A 19,712-nucleotide genomic window follows, 5' to 3' on the forward strand; every position below is an offset into this window, starting at 1 on the left:
CCCAGGAGGCTTGGCCTCCTGCTGCAGTAGTCGCGGACGTCAGTGGCGCATAGGGAAGCCATGTACCTCCGAGGAGGGCTGCATCAGCTGGTATACCACGGGAGAGCCACACTACACTATATGGATATAATTATGTGCCATCGGTTCAAGATACAGAGAGCGAGAGTTGCTACACGGAAAGCTTCTCTATCTCCGTATATATATATATATATATATATATATATATATAGGTATGTAGATGTATAGGTTGCACATGTAAGCACTCACCCCCTCGATGAGCTCTCTCATGGGAAGCTATAATGTATTTTTACCACTATTTTACAGTGCTTTCTTTATTGTCTCTTTACAATGACCGGGCGCACGTGCTGTCACTGTTGCCGATAAGTGAACGACTTTGGCGAAGAATATCATTATCTGTTGTCTCTCGTCTTTCGGATCTATTTAGCCGTGACGATTTTACAGATGAATCACTCGAGGACGAGATTACGCTACCGAGAAGTAGTTCATAATTATTCACAAATGACACGGTGCGTCCGACACAATAATGACCATTTTCGTAATCGGGAAAAAACAAAAAAAAAAAAGGAGACGCGCGTGCATCAAAGGTATTTTATCAAAGTTTTATACGAAAACGAAGAAACAAAATGTTCGAGAGGCTTACCGAATCTCTCACTGTCTCGGGCGCGCATCAGAAGCGAAAATCTTTCATTGTATTACCTAATCTCGCTCTCGGCTGGCTTATCAGCCAAAACAAATATCACGTGTGTGTGTACTTAATTACCTGTACCTATATATATGTATATCATAACACCACTTGCTGTAGCTAACGCGCGCACGTGCACATGTTCCATCGATTCATTTCCAATTCGATGAATTGCGTATTTATTGTAACGTGTACATGTATAATAACGCGATGTACGTGAAAAGTAATGTTAATCAATAAATTTAACGAAAAAAAAAAAAAAAAATTGTTTCTACGTCGTGAGAGTACTTGAACTATGTAACTCTGAGCAAACGAGTACGTGTGTATTAAAGAGAGGTAGAATTATTATACCGCGTGCATGTATACAGCATGTTATATACGAATGCCAAGTGTTTGCACTGATAAGATAAAAGCCATCGTTACACACGGAGGCTAAATTTTAATTTTGAGAGACGCAATAGTGTACCAGTTGTATAGAGAGGCTTAAAATGAAAGAGTTGAATCTTTGTGCTCGAGGGCGGATGCATTATCATCGGTTCGGACGCATCGAGCGAAACTAAATGGTAAAAATTTCGTAACTCATGTTTGCAGAGACATCATCGATTACACTCTCACCTTTACTCTTTTTTTTTTTTTTTTTTTTTTTTTTCTTCTAATAAAATGCCAACAATATGCAATGAATCGGAGTTACCGGGGCAACTTATATACAGTCCGTGCATCACTAATCCAAGGAAACTTTTGTTCAGTGCTCAGTAGGTGTACGAAAAATGATTGGCTTGTTGCACCAAAACGTTAATTAAACAAATTTAATGGTACCTACATCCGGTCGTTCAAAGCGACATCGACACGAGAGCGGCGTGTTGGCGCGAAATTTGAAAATTCAATCGGTGATCGGCATACGCAGTAACAACCACAGACGGCCAGAGCGACAATCTCGGTTAGCCGTCACTACAGAGCGCACACCTGACAGCCAAATTCTATTGTACGTATGTATACCCGATGTGCGCATACACGTATATTGCACTTGAAAATTTGCCGATTGGGTTGTAGCACTGGTGTCGCCAATAACGAGGCGCGAACACGCAAAGTGCATTCGATGCCCTCACCCCGACGTGTCGGAAGGACGACAAGTACACAACTCTGCTGTACTGCTGCTTTGATTTTCCACCGATGGTATATATATTTATTTATTCGCGCGCAAAGTGCATGTCGATGTGAGCATTGGAAATCTGTTTCGTAAATCGTAAAGCGCGAAGGCCTTGACGGGCGCTTATTTGTTTCCGATAAAAATTAAAAAAGGAAAAGAAACGTTTCAAAAGTAATGTTATCTCGCTCGAGCTCGTTTTTTGTGTGCATTAGTTTAACATTTGGGGCGTAATGTGCCGACGATACCGATCAGGAAGACGGATAAGAATCGTACGATCGATTGGTTATCGATAAAAGTTATCTCGAACGAAAATCGGTGTATCCGCGGCGCGACAAAGTTGCGCTAATATGCACTTTGCACCCTCGGGGCATACATGTCGTAACTTAGTAGGCACGAAAAGTTGAGCCTCGTTGTGTTGTACACCGAGGAAAGATAATTTTTTTTTTTTTTTTTTTTTTTTTTTCAGTATAAAAAATAATTAAATTTTCTGTGAAACAAACGATTTAAATGACAATAAAGTACATCAGATATACTTTGCACTACCAGTAAGTTGACCCCAAAAGTATTCAGATTATGCTTATACTTATTCAGACGTCGTAATCTTCTTCTTTCCATCGATAATCATTATCTTCGAGTTAGTCGGGCCAAATCGCGTATACTTACTTACATCTTAGAAATTAAAATAAAAAAAAGTGACAAAATAGGTACTTTGTCACAGAAAAAAAAAAATGTTTCGCTGCGATACAATGACTGCTCACATCTTTAATTCTGGTAAACTTTCTTTCCCCAAGTTTGGTTCGATCTGAATTTTCGGCAACAACTTGGGCACACGAGCAACAAACACAAAAAAAAAAAAAAAATGCAAAGGTAATACGTATTACCAAAGCTAAGGTATATGGAAAAAAAAAAATACCCCAAAGCACGTAGTATTTTTTGAGGAGTTTCGCACTCGGATGGGAAAATGAGTAAGACGTCAGTGTGTCAGTGATGGACGGGAGTCGAGCAAAGTCGCGAAATAATTAATACGACCGATACCCACGGTATATCGGGAAGATTGGTGTGTTGGTCTGACGACGCGTGTATATTTGTACTAAAAAGGATGAGGATTGGACCGCACCTTCCCGCTATTCACATATATACACATCCGCAAATAGAGTTTCGGGAGGGCGAAATGTGGGCGAGCGAGCGATCGATCTCGAATTGATGCACAGCTTTGGACGCCACTCCTATTATATTACGTGTGTTACTGGGACACGGGGACTTTTGGGCTTTTCATTTGATTTACGGAATAAGCAATCATGTACGAGCTATCGCGAACGAAATTGTGGGTATATACAATTGTACACGAGCAATCCCGATGTACCGAGACCTTTGCCGTTGACCTGCAACTTAACGATTGAGTAAACAACAAAGCCGTGCAGTATATAGACTTGTATAATGGTTGACTGCATATTACCGGAGATATTTATAAAATACTACCCCAATTGGATCGATGATCAAAACAACACATCTCACTGTAGTAACGTATTCGGGAGCGGAAGTGCAGTGGAAAAAAGGGTGGGAAGGAAACCAACCGAGCTGATGAATAATTTCCCGTCACTTTCACGTCGATCGCGTTTATATTTCATGGTCACGCGGGCGTAAGCGCGTTATTGTTCGTATATATAAATATTTTGATGTAAACACACGGAACATTGCGATTGAAATAAGCACAGAGTCCAAAAATCGTCCAATCGATCCCCATGCACATTTCAACGCACACCTCTCATTAGGGGAGGAGGGGGGGAGAGACATGTTACGCTAAAGTGCGCGCATAATGGAGTGGCCGAAAGATACCCCTCCCTCCTTTTTTTTCCCCACGTCCGCGCGACGAGGCTAATTAATCGATCTTTTATATATGTAGGATTTTGCACCTCTCACCGGGTGATGTGGAGTGACGCGGGTGCTCGGGGAATGCTCCGCTGTGCTGTTTGTTTTTTCGCGCGCGTCACCGACTCTCTAATTGGACGGAAAAGCGCGGCCCTCTCTAAAATAGACTCTGCATTAACGTACAGTTAGCGAAGAAATACCAAATGAATATATAACAATCGAGTCAATGTATAACAAATGACTCGTAGAAAATCAACCAAATCCGCGTGGTCCATTCGATATTGTAAGTGTTACAGGTGGAGGGTTGGGGGTACAGGGAGTCGATCACTGGATCAGCGCTCGTCGTGACGTCACGTTCACCGCGAAAAGCCAAAAGCCGACTTATATATACATGTATCGAGCATCGGCGACTAAAATTGGTGAAGGAAAAACGCGGAGCTAATATTTGATACCTCGAGCATAGTGGGGTTTATATGGGTGGGATGTGAATAAATGACGTACCGCCACGGGGAGCCAACGAGTGGGCTTTATCCATCATGCAGGACCTTCCCTCTCGATCGTTTTGGAGACGAACTGTGGGTAATATTGGAAAACTGCACTTTACGTGTGCATGTATATATATATGCGCGGATGGATTTGCGATGCGTTACATATACATGATGTGCACGTCGTTCTGTTAGGGTGGGGGGGAGGGAGGCTTGAGTCGATATATTAAAAGCTGCCCATCAGTTTTTTGTTTTCCCCCTCTCCAGATGCGAAACAATGTGTTTACATACGTGTCATGCCGTTGATGTTTTACTTACGCGGTGAAAGAAGCACACTGGATGACTCACCTGTAACAAAAAGAAAACCCACGCAAATTACAAGTCGTTTCTATTGCAAACATTTTATTCGAAACGTAATAAATGTAAAGCAAAAAAAAGGGGGTGGAGCGGAGGGCGATACAAAAAAAAAGTATCTGGTGCATTTTCTCGGTCAACGGTGCACGTGGTGTAAACCGTGCACATTTTTTTTTTTTTTTTTTACCTTGCGAACAAAGCTTTTTCTTTTACATGCATTCAGACGCGCTTGCACGCGCAACAAAAAAAAAAAAAAAAAAAAAAAAAGAAAGAAAACAACCACGGAGCGTGAAAGCTCGACTCCCGATCCGCGCACCACACGAGGGGCTTTTCATAATTATTGGAAAACATTTCCAGCCACGCTCACTCTCGTGGAAAAGTGGCTAATATATACCCTGCACCCAAGTGAAATCCACCGCTCTTGTTTCGCGAGCTTTTTTCCTCACCCCCCCCCCCCAACCTTCGTTTCATTCTGGTTAGCTCGTTTGATTTCCGCATCGATTATCGACCCTCGCGGCCTCCAGTTTCCTCGGCGCTTTTTTCAGGCGTAATTATTATTGCCACGTAAACTCGCGCTTTTTTTTTCTTATTTTTTTTTTTTTTATCGACAACACATCACCGCGTACACTCGCGATAAATGGATATAAGATGATGATACAGGCGCATGAATAAGCAATCGGGCTCATTACTCGCGGGTCGCAATAAAAATATACACCCGGCTCGATGAAACATTTACGTGCGTTGCCCTTTATATATATATATATATATGTATAAATAATAAAACGAGCGAAGCTCAAAGTTATATAATTATTATGTGGGTGCACGTCAAGCGCAAAAGACGGAGATAAAGGGTCTTGGGCGAGGATGAGCGGACTAGTTGCTCGCCGGTGCGCAAGGACGCCTCATCGCGGGAGAAAGGACGCGTTAACGAGGCGCGTGTCGTTATACGCACCACCCACGAGGTGTATTATATACACGCGTAATCGAATCAGCGGAACGCCGGGGTGATCACAGGGCTCGGGGAAGAAGAAGACGGCGCGTCTCAAGGAGCTTTTCTTCTCCTTTAAGGGCTATATAGTCTGGCGTCTCCTCGGCTCGCTTTGATGTTTGCTGATTCTTTTTTTTTTTTTTTCTTCTCTCGTACGCACCTGCAACTCGTGCTCGCAGTACCGCTGCGTCGAGGGGGGAAAAAAAAGAAAAAAAAAAAAAAAAAGGTGCAAATAAACGCAGCCACGAGGGGACGAGCTTTTATTCCCCCATCGTTTGCTCATCGACCCGTACGATAATGCTGTGTATAGCTTATACATATGTATGTAAATAATTAAAATTACACGGTTGTGTTCAACAACAATAATTGTAAAGAGAATCGAAAATGTTAAAGAGCTTGCGCAAGCTATGGCCGTAACCGTTGGATGCATCGTATTTTGTGACTGGCGCACCTGCCGTGTACGGTATATGTTTGCGCGCAGATCGATACACCCTCGGCACGATCCGACAGAGAAGCTGCGCTGTCTCCCGTCCGTCCGTGCATATACGTACACATACACCTTCCCGACGTAATTCGCTAATATGTCAGCCAACGGGTGCACACCCGGGGCCCCCGACAACGCGGGCCAAAGACCCAACGTGGTGCACGGGTGTACGTGTATATACGGTGTGCAGGTGCGCTTTCTCTTCCCTTCACTGTCGCCATGAATTCTTAAACGAAAATCCAGAAAGGTCCATCTTCATTAGCGAGAGAGCAGAGCGCCCCTGTGCAGTATACGTATACATGTGACCTGGGTATATACGGAAATAACGAGTGACATCGGAAAATGACGCTTCGCTTTGGGGTAGGTACACACTTTGGAGAGATACACCGCGACGGGACGTTTTAGTGGGTATGACGTTTGCGCGTTGTCGGAGTGGAATTCATTGCCGTTGATTTGCGTTTTATTCGGCAAGTGGGCTATATACATATTATATTGGTGACGGGGTTTTTTTGACGTTGCCTCAACCGATGGTTTTCTCCTTGTCTTCGGATCGGCGTCGCTCCGACCTTCATCGGGTGGATTTGGGCTCTATATTGCACATGTATATAATTTGCACCAGAATTCCTTCTATATCGCGACGAAAAAGGGTTAAACATAACGCGTGAATAAGTAACACGTACCTACATCCAAACTCGGGAGTTACAATTTCAAATGTATATACATACATGTATAAAGGTGGGTACAACGACGAGCATCGGGGAATAATTAACGCGATGCTCGAGCGAATGATTATTTCATTGTTTTATTATCGATGAGCTGCTCCACGAGTTTCATCGGCGCGCGGTACATCCATCCTCGGTTCGATTTTTGAATAATTGACTCTACACCTTTTCTGTAACGTGTACATATATCATGTGCGCGGGACCGATGTAAATTTAGTTTGATTTTCAAGTAACGATCCCTCGGCACGTACATCGATTTAAATTATAATATTTTCCTAGTGTTGCGAAAAATTCGATTTCCCCTACTACTGTACCCGTATCTGGGTAATCCTGGATAAGCGGATATTCAACGAGTTGATGTATCTCTTTCCGGTTGACGAAAAATCCCAAAGTGGACCTATTTTTTTTTTTTCAATAACAGCGTCGCTTCGTAGGGGGAGAAAAAAGAAAAAAAAAAAAAGAGCGACAGCGTCGAAAGTGGATTACGGTATACAGACGCGGCCAACGAAAAGCTCCGGATGACGAGAAAAAGTGTCTCGTAACGAGGGACATACACGTATAATATAGGTATACACGTATGGTATGGGGTGTGCGCGCGTGGGCGGAGTTTTGGTCGCCACCTGGTATTTTCGTTCCGGCGCTCGATTTGTGTATGTATAACGTATATATACACGCGCGGAGTTGCTCCAATTTTCCAGACCCGCGCGGCTGTGGGCTTCGTCTCATGCTCTCTCTCTCTCTCTCTCTCTCTTCTTCGAGATTTTTGGGAGTTTTAAAGAGACGTATACGGTAGACGGGGGCGCGTGTGTGTGGGCACGGCAATTTTGCGTCGCTCTCGGACGGGAAAAATGGGAATCGGACTTTTTTTTTTGCCCGACTGTGTTTCAGGAGAAAAAGCAAAAAAAAAAAAAAAAAAAAACGGAATGAACGAAAGCCGAATTCGATTGAATAAAACAAGACGCCCACGCGATATGTAATAAAAGAAAAAAAAAAAAAAAAAAAAACTGCCGACACCAATGGACTTTCCCCCCTGAAAAGCGCTTAAATCGAGGTTTTATCGCTTCCCAACTCGGGGAGAGGAAGCGCGCAGGGTCCCATCAGGGCAGTGGAGGAAAAAGCTCGTAAAAGCTGCAGCTTCGAGAGAATCGAAAAAACGCACGTGACACGTACCGACGGCAGTAGAGCCGAAATAATATTTGTTATCTCAAAACCCGAGCGTCGCGTCGTCGTCCCCCCGTCCAAGACGCAGAGCTCCCCGGAACCTATATTATATATACACATGTATGTAGCACCACAGCGCGCGCGTTGCATATAGGCGGCGAGAGAAAAAGCTCCAACGCACCGGATATCCGCTCACCCCCCAGCCACGTCGTCTCCTCCGGTGCGCGTAAAGTACGGGCACTCGAGCACAAGTCAACGCGGAGGAGGAGTTGGAAAAAAACATGCACACACACACACACACGTGCTCCTCATAATGCACTTTGGTGGGTATAATATATGTAGGGTAAGAGAGAGATAAATCGTGGACGGAGGGGGTAATCTGCATCGTATGTGGGTCCACAACCCCCCGGAAGAAGAGGAACTCCACTCGGGAGGGTTCTTATGGGGTTCGATGAACTTTCGAGGGGGGATGTATACATCTCAAGAGGATTGCGGTCAGATATCATGTATATATATACGTACACCTACTTGACGACACGCGGGACATGTGGGCCTGTTTCCTTTTTTTCGGCTGCGACGTGCATGTATATTATATACACCCACACGTGGGGCGCGAGGAGAGACGGTCTAATTGAATTTTCGGGATATCAGACGTGCTCCGACGCGCTTGGGGAGGGGTGTTTAAGTACCGAATTTTCACGGGTGCTCGAAATTTGGTAGTTCCACGAAAGATATTCGTAAATTGGTTTTTGTCGCGTAAGAGCTCAGGGACGAGGAATCCTGTGTTGTATGTATGTGTTCCACGTGTATAATACCTCCGGGTATATATGTGGGAAAATCCGAGGTGAAACTCGTACATATCCTGGCTGCGTGGAGTTTTCACTCGAGCCAAGAAAAAAAATTATTTTTTCAAAGTTACGTATGGACAATGCTAATCTTTCGACATTGTATATTCTCTCGGTAATTGCTCTCTAGGGTGTTTTGATTATCGTTTCGGTGCTCCGATCAGCTACAGCTAATTGTCATTTTCCGCAATGAAACACGTCGATTTATCATTTATAAAAAAAAAAAAAAAAAAAAAAAAGCACCACAAAAAAATGAAATGGAACCCTCTCTCGCCACTAGTACTCGCAAAAGCGAGAGATCAGCGTTGCAGGAATCGTTGCGCACATAGAGGCACACAAACCAACGAAACCAAAGCAAATTCATCCATTGCCGACCTCCTCTCGGCTGGTTGTACGACGCGAAATCTTTCCGCCGCGTCTAAAAATATACCACCGGCTATACGGCACACGCGGGGCCCGCCATCAGGAAGCAAAGAGCAAGCTTTGCCTCGCAAGCTCCAAGGGGTCCACATGTTTCTCCCGAGCTTTGCTTCTCCAAGACCAGCGCGCAGTCAAAGAGTCGCACAACCTACTGTGAAATGTTTTATCCACGTAGATGTATATATATTACTCTCTCTCTCTTTCTCTCTCTCTCCAGTAGTCGAAAGGCACGCGTGGTGTACAGAGAGAGAGAGAGAGAGAGAGAGCATATGGGCGTTTTGCGACTTTGGCAAGCTTTCAAAAGTGGATGGTGCCAGCAACAGCTACAGGGTGACGTCAACTCGCGGCGAGCTTGTGGCTGCGCATCTTATAATATACATATACAGGTATGTGTGCCCTGTCGCTTGGATGGATGGTGTATAGATCACCCGGTGGCTCCTCTCCCGAGAACGCGCCACGAGAGCTTTTGACGCGTGCACGAATGGCCCAGGTATATAATGTATTGTGTTGGGTGTGGTATTTGGTACACCGGAAAAAAAAAAGGGGGAGAGGAAACGTCTACACTAATTCCCCCTGCACCGAGAGCTCAGATCCGACGACCAATCAACAAAAGTAATGAAATAAGTAAAGTTCCGATCGGACGTTGCAATTGCAATGCAATGGATGAGGAGCAAGAGAGCTGCCTCTGATAAACCGATATTGATGTAAACTTGTTAATCTTAACGCGGATAGGACGTGATTCGTACGTACAGGTACAAAAAAGTTGGAGTAGGGTAAATTGGATAAAGCCTCGCGGTGTGTCTACCTACTCCTCCGAATTTTTCATGCCTGCTGCCACTTCTCGGCGATGTGCACCAACAACATCTCTGGGCTGTCGTTGCGGGAGGGGGGGACTATATGGCTTTCGCGTGTACTCGGCACCAAACAAATCGAGACTTCGTAAAAAGTGCAAAGCTCCTCTTTTAGCGGTGTGATCGTACAAGTTCACTCGCAACTCTAAAAATAACCAAAGTACATAGCCGTGTACGTACGTATATAATTGGATCGCGCTTGCTTTTATTTTCAAACTCACAAGTTAAATACCGATCCATACCGGTCTTCAGATATTATGATGGATTATTACGCCCGATGCGCAGGGACGATTGCCGAAATTTTATAAGCTACGAGAGCGTGATTAACGCGGGATACCATAAGTAATATGGTAAGTAACATTGGTGTGGGCACTTGGACTTTGACTTTGGTTCGTTTTGATGCGTAAGTACAACCATGGACAATCGACAGTGCGAGGGTAGTCGAGTAGTTTTGTTTTTCTCCTGGAATAAAGTAACATTGAATAATCAAATGTGCACCAGGGTAACCGTATAATATATACACGACGAGCCTTACATCCGATATATACATAACAAGGAGTCATATTTTTAATGCAGCGCGTCGCCCTTGACGAACACCACATACCCGGTGCATCGTAAGCGGCGCCGACGTCATTATTTTTCTAGGAAGGAAAATTATGCCATTTTTTTTTTTTTTTTTTTCAAAACCAACTCCGTACGCATTATTTCAATCGAGTGATCTCGGGTATACGTATAGGATCGTCGTAGGTATACGTTTACAACTGTAGCGACGTTGGTGTAGGTCAAAACGGATGGCGGTCGGAGGAAAGGGACGATTACGACTGTACTGTAACCGGTGGCTTTGTAATTTGCGCTCCCGCGAGTTGTAATAGCTATACATGGGGGATAAACGCGGTGCCACGTATCGGCCAAACGGCTCCTCTCCTCTTGTGGGTGCTGGTGTAACGCGTTATGTATGCGTGGCGTGAGGTGACAATTGTTTCGCTGCCAATAGATGAGCCCCGGTGCTTTACGCTTAATCTCAATGAGCCGAGATTTTTCGGGCTATTTTGGCTGTCAATCCAAATGATAGGGCGCGTCTCTGGGATACATCAACCAAATCAAAGTACCGATCAATTTTTTTACCAGCTGCGTAGGTATTATGTAGGTGTGCTACATTGCAATCGTTTCGAGCGTAGAAATTATAGTGTCCGAGGCCTACAAGAGGACGTGGAACACAACAAAAATTTCCTCTATTCGACACGGACTATACGTAAAAATTACTTGCAGTGATGAAACGATTAACCAACCGTAGAAAAGAAAAATCGTGCAACCATACGCTATTTCACTGAAAATAGTGAGAGATGATCGGTAAAAACGATGAAAACGGGGAAAAAACGTATGGTTCTATAAGAACACGTGACAAAGTAAACTCGATGAAATGTCACGCGCGAGCCGTACAAACGAGAGGAAGAGCAAAAAAAAAGGGGGAGATCGGCAAACTCTTGTGCGAACAGCTGCCGATCAAACTGACCTGCGCCAATTGACACAACATATATACACACACGAGGCATATGGCAATTGCTATTGTACACGCTAAAAGTTAACGCACTCCTCGGACCATACATGTATATATAGGTGCACGATGTTATACATGTGTATACTGTATGGTGTGCACGTATAAGACAGAGCGAACCAGCTTTTGATTTAACTTGTTGCCGAGAGATCTGACAAACGACACCGAACCAGTTGGAGCTAGAAGCTGCGCCCTACTGCTACATAAAACACACACAAACGGGCCTATAATTTGTATAAGATTTGCCAAGTGATAAAGGCTGAGAGAGAGAGAGAGAGAGAGAGATGGACGGAGGGAGTAACAGATGTGCGAGAAAATTGATTTTGATGCAGTGCGCTATTCGACACGCACTTATACGTATTAATTACGCGTTGTACATTGGAGCGCCAAAATGTACGAAGAAACGCGGTGATGGCACGTTGGTAACAAAGTAATAATTAATCCGCATTTCTATTGTTTCACGTGAACGTTGATCTCACTTACAACAGATTATCAAAGTCTCTCGATTAACCGATAAAATATAATAATATATTGGTACAAGCAAATTATTCCGTTGACCCAAAGTAAATAGTGAACCTCCCCCCCGGCGCGACACTCGGCGCAGGCGCTGCTCCGTCCCCGATGTATCCACGTGGACGATCGTGCACCCGGCGCTTGTCGCGCCCCATCCCCCGACAATCACGGGGTGGAAAAGAGGCGCGTAATAGGATCTCGGGGCTACGCATACTACCGATCTCTCGCCAGGCGTGCCCGATGACGATGATGCACTCGCGTGAATTATACGGCCAACGAAACACAATCACGTACATGTGTACATATATATTATATTTTAGCAGTGCAAAAGACAGGTGATGGTGTTAAGTATAAACAAAGAGAGAGAGAGAGAGAGAGAGAGTGTGTCGGGGCGCGCGGTGCAAAAGTGTATACACGGGTAGGTGTATAGGCGCCCAAAAATAATGTTCCCTCTCGGGACCGCCCTCTCTCGTGCCTCCCTCCTTCCTCGCTCTCGGACTCTTTTAGCCGATACGCCGTTCCTCGGCACCCTGAGATCCGCGCCGAGCTGGTGGCTCTCTGTACGCTACTATATACGTGTGTATTATATCGCCCCTCGGCGTCTCCCCCGAGAGAAAGAGAGGCTCTGCAGCTATGCCGATAATACATACATATACATACATATACATATATATATGTGTATATAGACTAAACGTAGGACGCGCGCGCTCGGTGGGCGCGCGTAGCGTGCGTGTATATATAAGCATCGGAAAACACGGGGGCCGGGAGTCGGTGCAGCCCAACTAGTTGCTCTTGCTGCACGGAACGGCCGAGCAGTGTTCCACCGCCCCGGAGTCCGTGTACCTTTTGTTGGTTTTTTTTTTTTTTTTTTTTTTTTTTTCTTTTTTCCCACCCCCGCGCGGTCTTTTGCCCCGCCAAAGTGTGCAGAGTGCTCGGGGTGTGACGCGGTGCGCGCGAGCGCCCGAGTGAAGTGCGTTTTTCGGGGATCGTCGTCGAGGAGATGTGCTTTTGGGGGGCGGACGGTGTGTCGTGTTGCTCATCCCCTCGAATTTTCCATCAAGTGGATCCGAGACCCGAAAAAAACGATGCCCCCCCCCCCCCCCCGAATGGAGTTCAAGCAAAAAACAGACAGGCACCGATGGGGGGGGGCAAACTAACGCGGTGTATCGAGTCGATCGGTAAACAATGTAGCGATCGGTGTACACGCAAAACAAAATGTGGTGAAAGATATAGCCGATGGATAGCTGCGCGCGGGAGTATGATCGCGGGGCTCTCATCGGTATCATGTATAGGTAATGTGGCCTCGCGGCTTTTTACCAACGAGCAGGGATGTATGTGCACATACATACACACGCGCGCGCGCACACGAGTTCGCAAAGGAAGAAGAAGAAGAAGAAGAAGAAGAAGAAGAAGAAGATGATGATGAGGAAAGAAAGATCGGGAGACTCACCTCCGCGCTGTTTTTAGACACTCTCCGCTCCCAGAAGAACTGGCAGCCGAGCCGACAGAAGGGCCGAGCCGAGCCAAAACCAAAATACCTACCACTGGTGTGCGCGCGTACGTGTGACGCCAGAGATCCTCCTCCTCCTCCTCGTTCCCTCCACTACTGCTATTTGGCTTATATGTAGATATGTGTTATACCCATCCCCCTTTGTTGCCCCTGTTGCGTATACGGGAGATGCGTGTGTGCTTGCAAGAGCCCAGGCGAGGAAAGAGGGAGAAGAGCTTTTCTTCGGGGGAGTAGGGGACCGTGCGTGTGGATCTACGTGCACCTATACGGGTGGAAGGATAAGACGGCCACGCATCGCATTTGTATATAGTTACAACAGGGGCGGGGAGAGGAAGAGAAAGTGCGGTGTGTGTGTGTGTGTGGATGCATGCAAAGCTCGTTTTGTTGAAACGAAGAGCAAAAAGAAGAATAACAAGTAAGAACAGTCGGGGACGACGGGCCCGGTTGGCTCGCAAGCTGCTCGCAAAGGCTATTTTTAGGGCGAGGCTTTCGGCCAAAGCTCTCGAGGTGTACGCTAAACTATACGTCCACCGCGGTTGTATTGATGGCATGGGTACGCGCTTTATGCTTTTGGGAAACAATAAACGGGGATGATGGGTTATTGGGGGTTATTAAAAAAAAAAGGGAGTAATTTCGAGGGGAAAGGCCGCGTCGCACGGGGGAGTTTATGAAAGCCCGCCCCGAGCTGGGACTCGTTTTCAAATCACAATATTCGCGCGTACCTACCTTTTTTCATCTGTCTCTCTTGAAAAAAAAAAAAAAAAAAAAAAAAAAAAAAGAAACATCTTCTTAAAATCTCAGCCAAGCATTCCACCTCTCCCGTTCAGGCGGCAAAGGGGGGGAATGATTCATGAAAAACAAAAGGGGGAAAAAAAAACCCCAACGAAATTTCACACGCACGAGAGCGAGGGTATACGCGCGATCTATTTCTACGACGACGGCGGAACGTGGCAGAGAGCCAAGAAAGTCGGAGGAGGCGTCGCGACGCTCGTGTGGTGCACCGAGCCAATGCCGGACCAGCTAGGGGCGGTACCGATTTCTCTCGCCGATCGGCCCCGGGGCTAAAGCGCCAAAGGCTAGGAGGAGAGGGGAGGAACCATACAAGCTCTCGGCTTCCACTGCCCACTGCTGAGCTTTTTTTTTCACTTTTGTTTTTCTTCGAGCTTTCGTTAAACGCCAGAGAGACGAAGGGGAAGGGACGGTCGGGGAGGACAGAGTGCATATTTGGTATAGTTTTAATTGATTTTTTTTTTCTCGCGTTACCGATTTCATGCGTTTAGGTAGTCCAGTAACTAAACCCAAGTAAAATAAAAGCTATGATTAATCGCGATCGAATAATCTCACACTTTTCCTCATCACCTTTGTACATTGTAATATTATATATACGTGTAATAGAGAGGAGAGATATGTATTATGTCCATGAATGAGCACTCCGGGGGCGCACGAACCTCGTGGCACAAAATTCTGAAGCCTTACAAGTACATCTGACGATTCCGAAGGATGATCTCGAGGATCGGAGGAAGGAAGGAAAAAAAAAAAAAAAAAAAAAACCACACGCACACACACCTTATAAAAAGTAAGAGCGCGTACGCGTTGTTTTTTTCTCTCTCCTGCGAGTTGTAGCGAGCGCGCCTTGTAATTGGCGTCGCCTTGGACGCGGACGCGAAGGCCGGCCGATTTTCAAGGCGGATGCCAATTCCATGCTGATTACGAAATCTCGATGCCGATGCAGAGAGAGGCCAGACGAGAGGTGAGTGGGCAAAGGCGGCTTGACGTCGAGAGCCATCGATGCCAGGAGTTAACGAAGAAAAAAAAAAAAAAAAAAAAAAAAAAAAACGCTGTGTAGTGTGTGTGCGTGTGGGTCAACACTCGTACCTTCTGTTTGTACGTGATTTTAGATTATTCACGGATCGTACAGGTATCTATTATAGTCCGGAGATTATAGAATGTACCGTTACTCGGATGATGTAAAAATAATACGAGTATCTCCGAGCTCGATGAGACTCAATTATTCGGGAAAAACCGGAGATGAGTCTCTATAGACCCAACGTGTGGCGGGACACGGCAAAAACTGCATTCACCGGACCACAAGAGCGACAACAACAACAAGCAGCATCCTTAACACACTCGTGATGAATCGAACGATCGTTGCGGCGAAAATTTATGAACCAGCTGTTATTTCGCGAGAAAAAAATAATTGGTCGTATCTCCGTAGAGAGAAAGAGTGAAAAATGTTGGTGAGACAACGTAACGCATCGCAAAGAACCGTCAGAGAAAAAAAATACGGGAATGCCGATGCATGGATGGGAAGGAGGACGATATAAAAAGTTGATTAGTTGATAATAAAACTTTCATTTTATTCGGCGTTTACATTTTATTCCCCTCAATTTATTACTATCTCGGCCTATGCAACAAAATTTTGACGTGACGTCACCTCATGTGCAACTTTCGATGCACAAGGTGTATCTCGTCTCTTTTTTCTCTTTTTTTTTATGCAATCAAGATACAGAGGGGACCAAGATGACGAGTTACGAGGTAGCTCCGACAATATACGCGGGGCAGAGGAGAAGGAGGTGTGAGCTGTTATACCGTTTACCTTGACATTTGCCAAGACAAGCGAGAGGACGACGGGTGGAAAAAAAGAAAAAAGTCATGTCCAAAATTGGAGTTGATCCATGGTGTGGGTGATGCAACACTTGGTACTTAATTGTGATTATCCAGAAGGAACTCACTGGATTTTTGTGTGAAAGTTTGTTGTTATTGAGCATATGACATAATTTTGGTTACTACCTATATACCTAAACATCAAACAGATAGTTCATTGAAACAAACAATGACAAGAATAACAATATCAACAAGATTTTTTTTTTTTTTTTTTTAAATTTTGCACCCTCCCTCCCTCGAGTTATAGACTGAAATGGAGTTGCGTCTCTCGCGGGTACGCATGGCACATATATAAAAGCGCATGACGTATCAGACACTTTAGCTCGAAAGAGGATGAGAGGAAACGCCGTGACGTGATTGCATTTCAATTACAACGACGCGAAAGCGAAGCGCCGGTGTGTATAATTTAATTATAAAACACAGCAGCCCTCGAGAGCCGAGTTGATATTACACGTATATACACACACACATATATATATAATTATAGAGTAGTTGCAGCGTCGGGGAAGAAGAGGCTAATTCACTTAGATGCGAAATCCTAATGGTTGGCGCGGGTATACGGCTCGGCCGGGCAGGTGCACCCCAAAATAAACCCGGGACGCCGATGGGCGCGAGAGGGAGGGAGGCCATCGTTTATTATTTAGAAAGCAGTTTGATGGCAGCAGGTAAAAGGTGAACGATCTCCCTCGCATTGTGTACACACTCACACACAGATCCAAGGAACTTTTGCTCGACTTTACCGCGGTACGCGAACGCTATTTTTTTTTTTGTTTTGTTTATTTTCATCCACGCGGTTTCAAATTTAATTTTTACTCGTGCATATATATATGCGGTGGATGGAAATTTAAAAACACCACGGCACACGTCCCGAGATCGTTTGACGTTTCGGGGACGCGATGGCTGGGAATACACACTTGACGCGCCGATCGATCTCCGAGGGGTAAAAGGACACAGATGCGTTTATATATATATATACATGACCGGGAAATCCACGCGGTAACCGATCGTTGAATCAATTCTTTTCCTCCCAATCCACACCGATATCGGAATCGAAAGCACTGGTGGGAAGGGGGGGGGGGTCTCGTTGCAATTAAAAATGCAATCACAGCTCCGACCGAGAGTAAATGAAAAAAATATATCTCGCTCGGCGCCCCTATTTATACATTATATGCATTATCTTTGACCAAATTATCGACGCGTTTCTTAAATTATTTCCAGGAGAAGTTTGGATCGGGGGGGAGGGGGAAAGGACACCGAGTTATTTGTGGGGATAAATGACCAATAATATACCTACACGTCTCGTTGGATGAAAGCTCCAATCTGCCCTTCGAGCTTTCAATTATACGCGATAGATCTAAAAAAATCTACGTAAACAGTACCCAAATACTTATATGTATGTAGTAATCTAGTTGTTTTTGTTTTTAAAACATCCGCTGCTATATTTATTTATCCGGTGCTTGATGAGTAAATAACGAGTGCTCGTGTATACTTAAGTACATGCAAGCAGAACTTTTTGACTCGAAGTAAAGGCAAATTAGTCGACATAACGCAGGCATTACACGCCTTTCCAGAACAATAAAACAATCGGAGAGAGAAAAAAACAACATAGAGAGAGAGAGAGAGAGAGCCATCATACCACGGAGCGCGAGCGAGAGGGGGTGCAGTCGCGGTCTCGCGCAGCTGTCCGTAGGTATATATATATATTCACACCCGCAACATACCTCACACTCTCCTCCCGAAGCTATAGGGGGGGGGCCCTTTCCTCCTCCTCCTCCTCGCGCACGTGCGGCTTTGCCCGCCGTTTCCTCCTCCTCCTCCTCCTGCAGGATCCCTCCTTCCTTCCTTCCTTCCTTCCTCAGCAGCAACAGCGCGTAAAAGCTCGCGCTGTACGTATAATATATATCGGCACGTGCCACTCGATAAATCTGTCGCCGGCAGCTGACGTTGGCTCCGCGTGTATATATTATATATATTATACGTGTACGCGGTCGCGGCTGTACTATGGGTATAACTGCAGCCGGCCGGTTTCCTTTTCCCTCTCCTGTGTATATATACGCTTGCAGCCCCCCCCCCCTCCTCCGCAACATTTGGGTACTATACTTACTTGGAGCTTGTGCGCCCGCGTGGCTCGATTCGTTTTTCAAAGCCATCGAATTGCCGGCTACTTTACGATTTGCTCATTCCTTTTGTTGTTTTAAGGTGAAGGATATTTTGACTCGCGCGGTCCGGCAGATGCAGGCAATACCCACCCTGTACCTATACGTGTACGCCCTTTTTTTTTTTCTTTTTTTTTTTCGTATACGCGTCCAATTGGTTCCGTTATGCACACCCGACGAGTAATCACGTTATACTCCTTATCTCCACTGTTAATTATGTACCTAAAAAAAAAAAACAAAAAGAACAACAGTGTTTTGAAATAATTTGACTTGACTCGTCGTTTAATGACAAAAGGAAATATAATCAAAGGTATGGGACCGCGTATAGGTAACCATTTCGTCGCAATAGTATGGAATTAACGGCGGTAAAAGCTATATACCCGGAAAAACTTGAAGAGTTATGTATTCTTTTTTTTTTGCTCTGTTCCCTGCAGCGATTGGAAGGGAAAAAAAAAAAAAAAAAAAAAAAAAACTAAAGAAAAAGCCCATTTCTTCCCGTTGGGTATACAACCAGAGGGAGAGCTTTCGTCCGTGCGTCGAACCGTACGTGCGCACGCAAAGCGCATAAATCCACCCAAGAGGGCAAATCCATTAAAAAATCATCGCGTCACACCCTCTCATCGTCCCGCGAGAGGAGAGCTCTCCCCCCCCCCCAAGTAAAAGCATGCTCTTTGGCAACTGCAGCCCATGCACTGGCGTTCTGGAAAAGCCCATCACCGCGGCAACGCAGCCCCGACTCCCCCGATACTTTGTACACGTATCCTACATACGCGCGCAAGATATCCGCCGTCGTTTAAAAGAACAATATCTAAAAATAAGTGTACAGCAGAAGCCACGCGCACACGGCGAGGAGACGTAAATCTCGAGAGGGAGAGCGCTCCACATGATCGCCGGGAGTCAGTCATTCCAGACTCCCTCGGCGTACACGCACACACACGCGCAGCTTCCTCCGGTTTAAAAGATTTTTTTTTTTTTTTTTTTTTTTTTTTTTTTTTTTTTTTTTTTTTTTTTTTGTTGCAGACGAGTAGGAGGAGCGTGCCTCGCGCGCGCCGGGGCACGCGCCCGCACCACCCGACATCCGAGTCCATGCGCGCATCAAGAGCTTCCATTTGCTCCGTCTTGTCTATACGGGCCCTCGTCTCAAATTGATGTGGCAAGGAGACCATTGTTCCAACCAACCGTGGATCTCCGAGGAGCTTTGGCCAATAACCCTGTCTGTGTATCGCGAAAAGCACATCGAGGGGTTGCATTGGCATTATGCGCGGCAGATATACAAGAGAGTATG

At 45.4% G+C, this 19,712-nt stretch overlaps 1 protein-coding gene across 1 annotated transcript in view; it reads right to left on the reverse strand.

Moving 5' to 3' along the window:
• The window catches only part of Mef2 (myocyte enhancer factor 2), a 63,141-nt gene that overhangs the window by 15,871 nt on the left and 27,558 nt on the right, over nucleotides 1-19,712 (reverse strand). The window contains exon 2 of the mRNA XM_089588972.1: nucleotides 4,523-4,552. The gene's annotated coding sequence lies outside the window, so the exon portion shown is untranslated. The remainder of the gene's footprint in view (nucleotides 1-4,522; nucleotides 4,553-19,712) is intronic.

The sequence above is a fragment of the Copidosoma floridanum genome, unplaced genomic scaffold, assembly GCF_036245765.1.
Source record: "Copidosoma floridanum isolate Cflo_tuat_1 unplaced genomic scaffold, Cflo_Japanese_pri ptg000007l, whole genome shotgun sequence".
NCBI lineage: Eukaryota > Metazoa > Arthropoda > Insecta > Hymenoptera > Encyrtidae > Copidosoma > Copidosoma floridanum.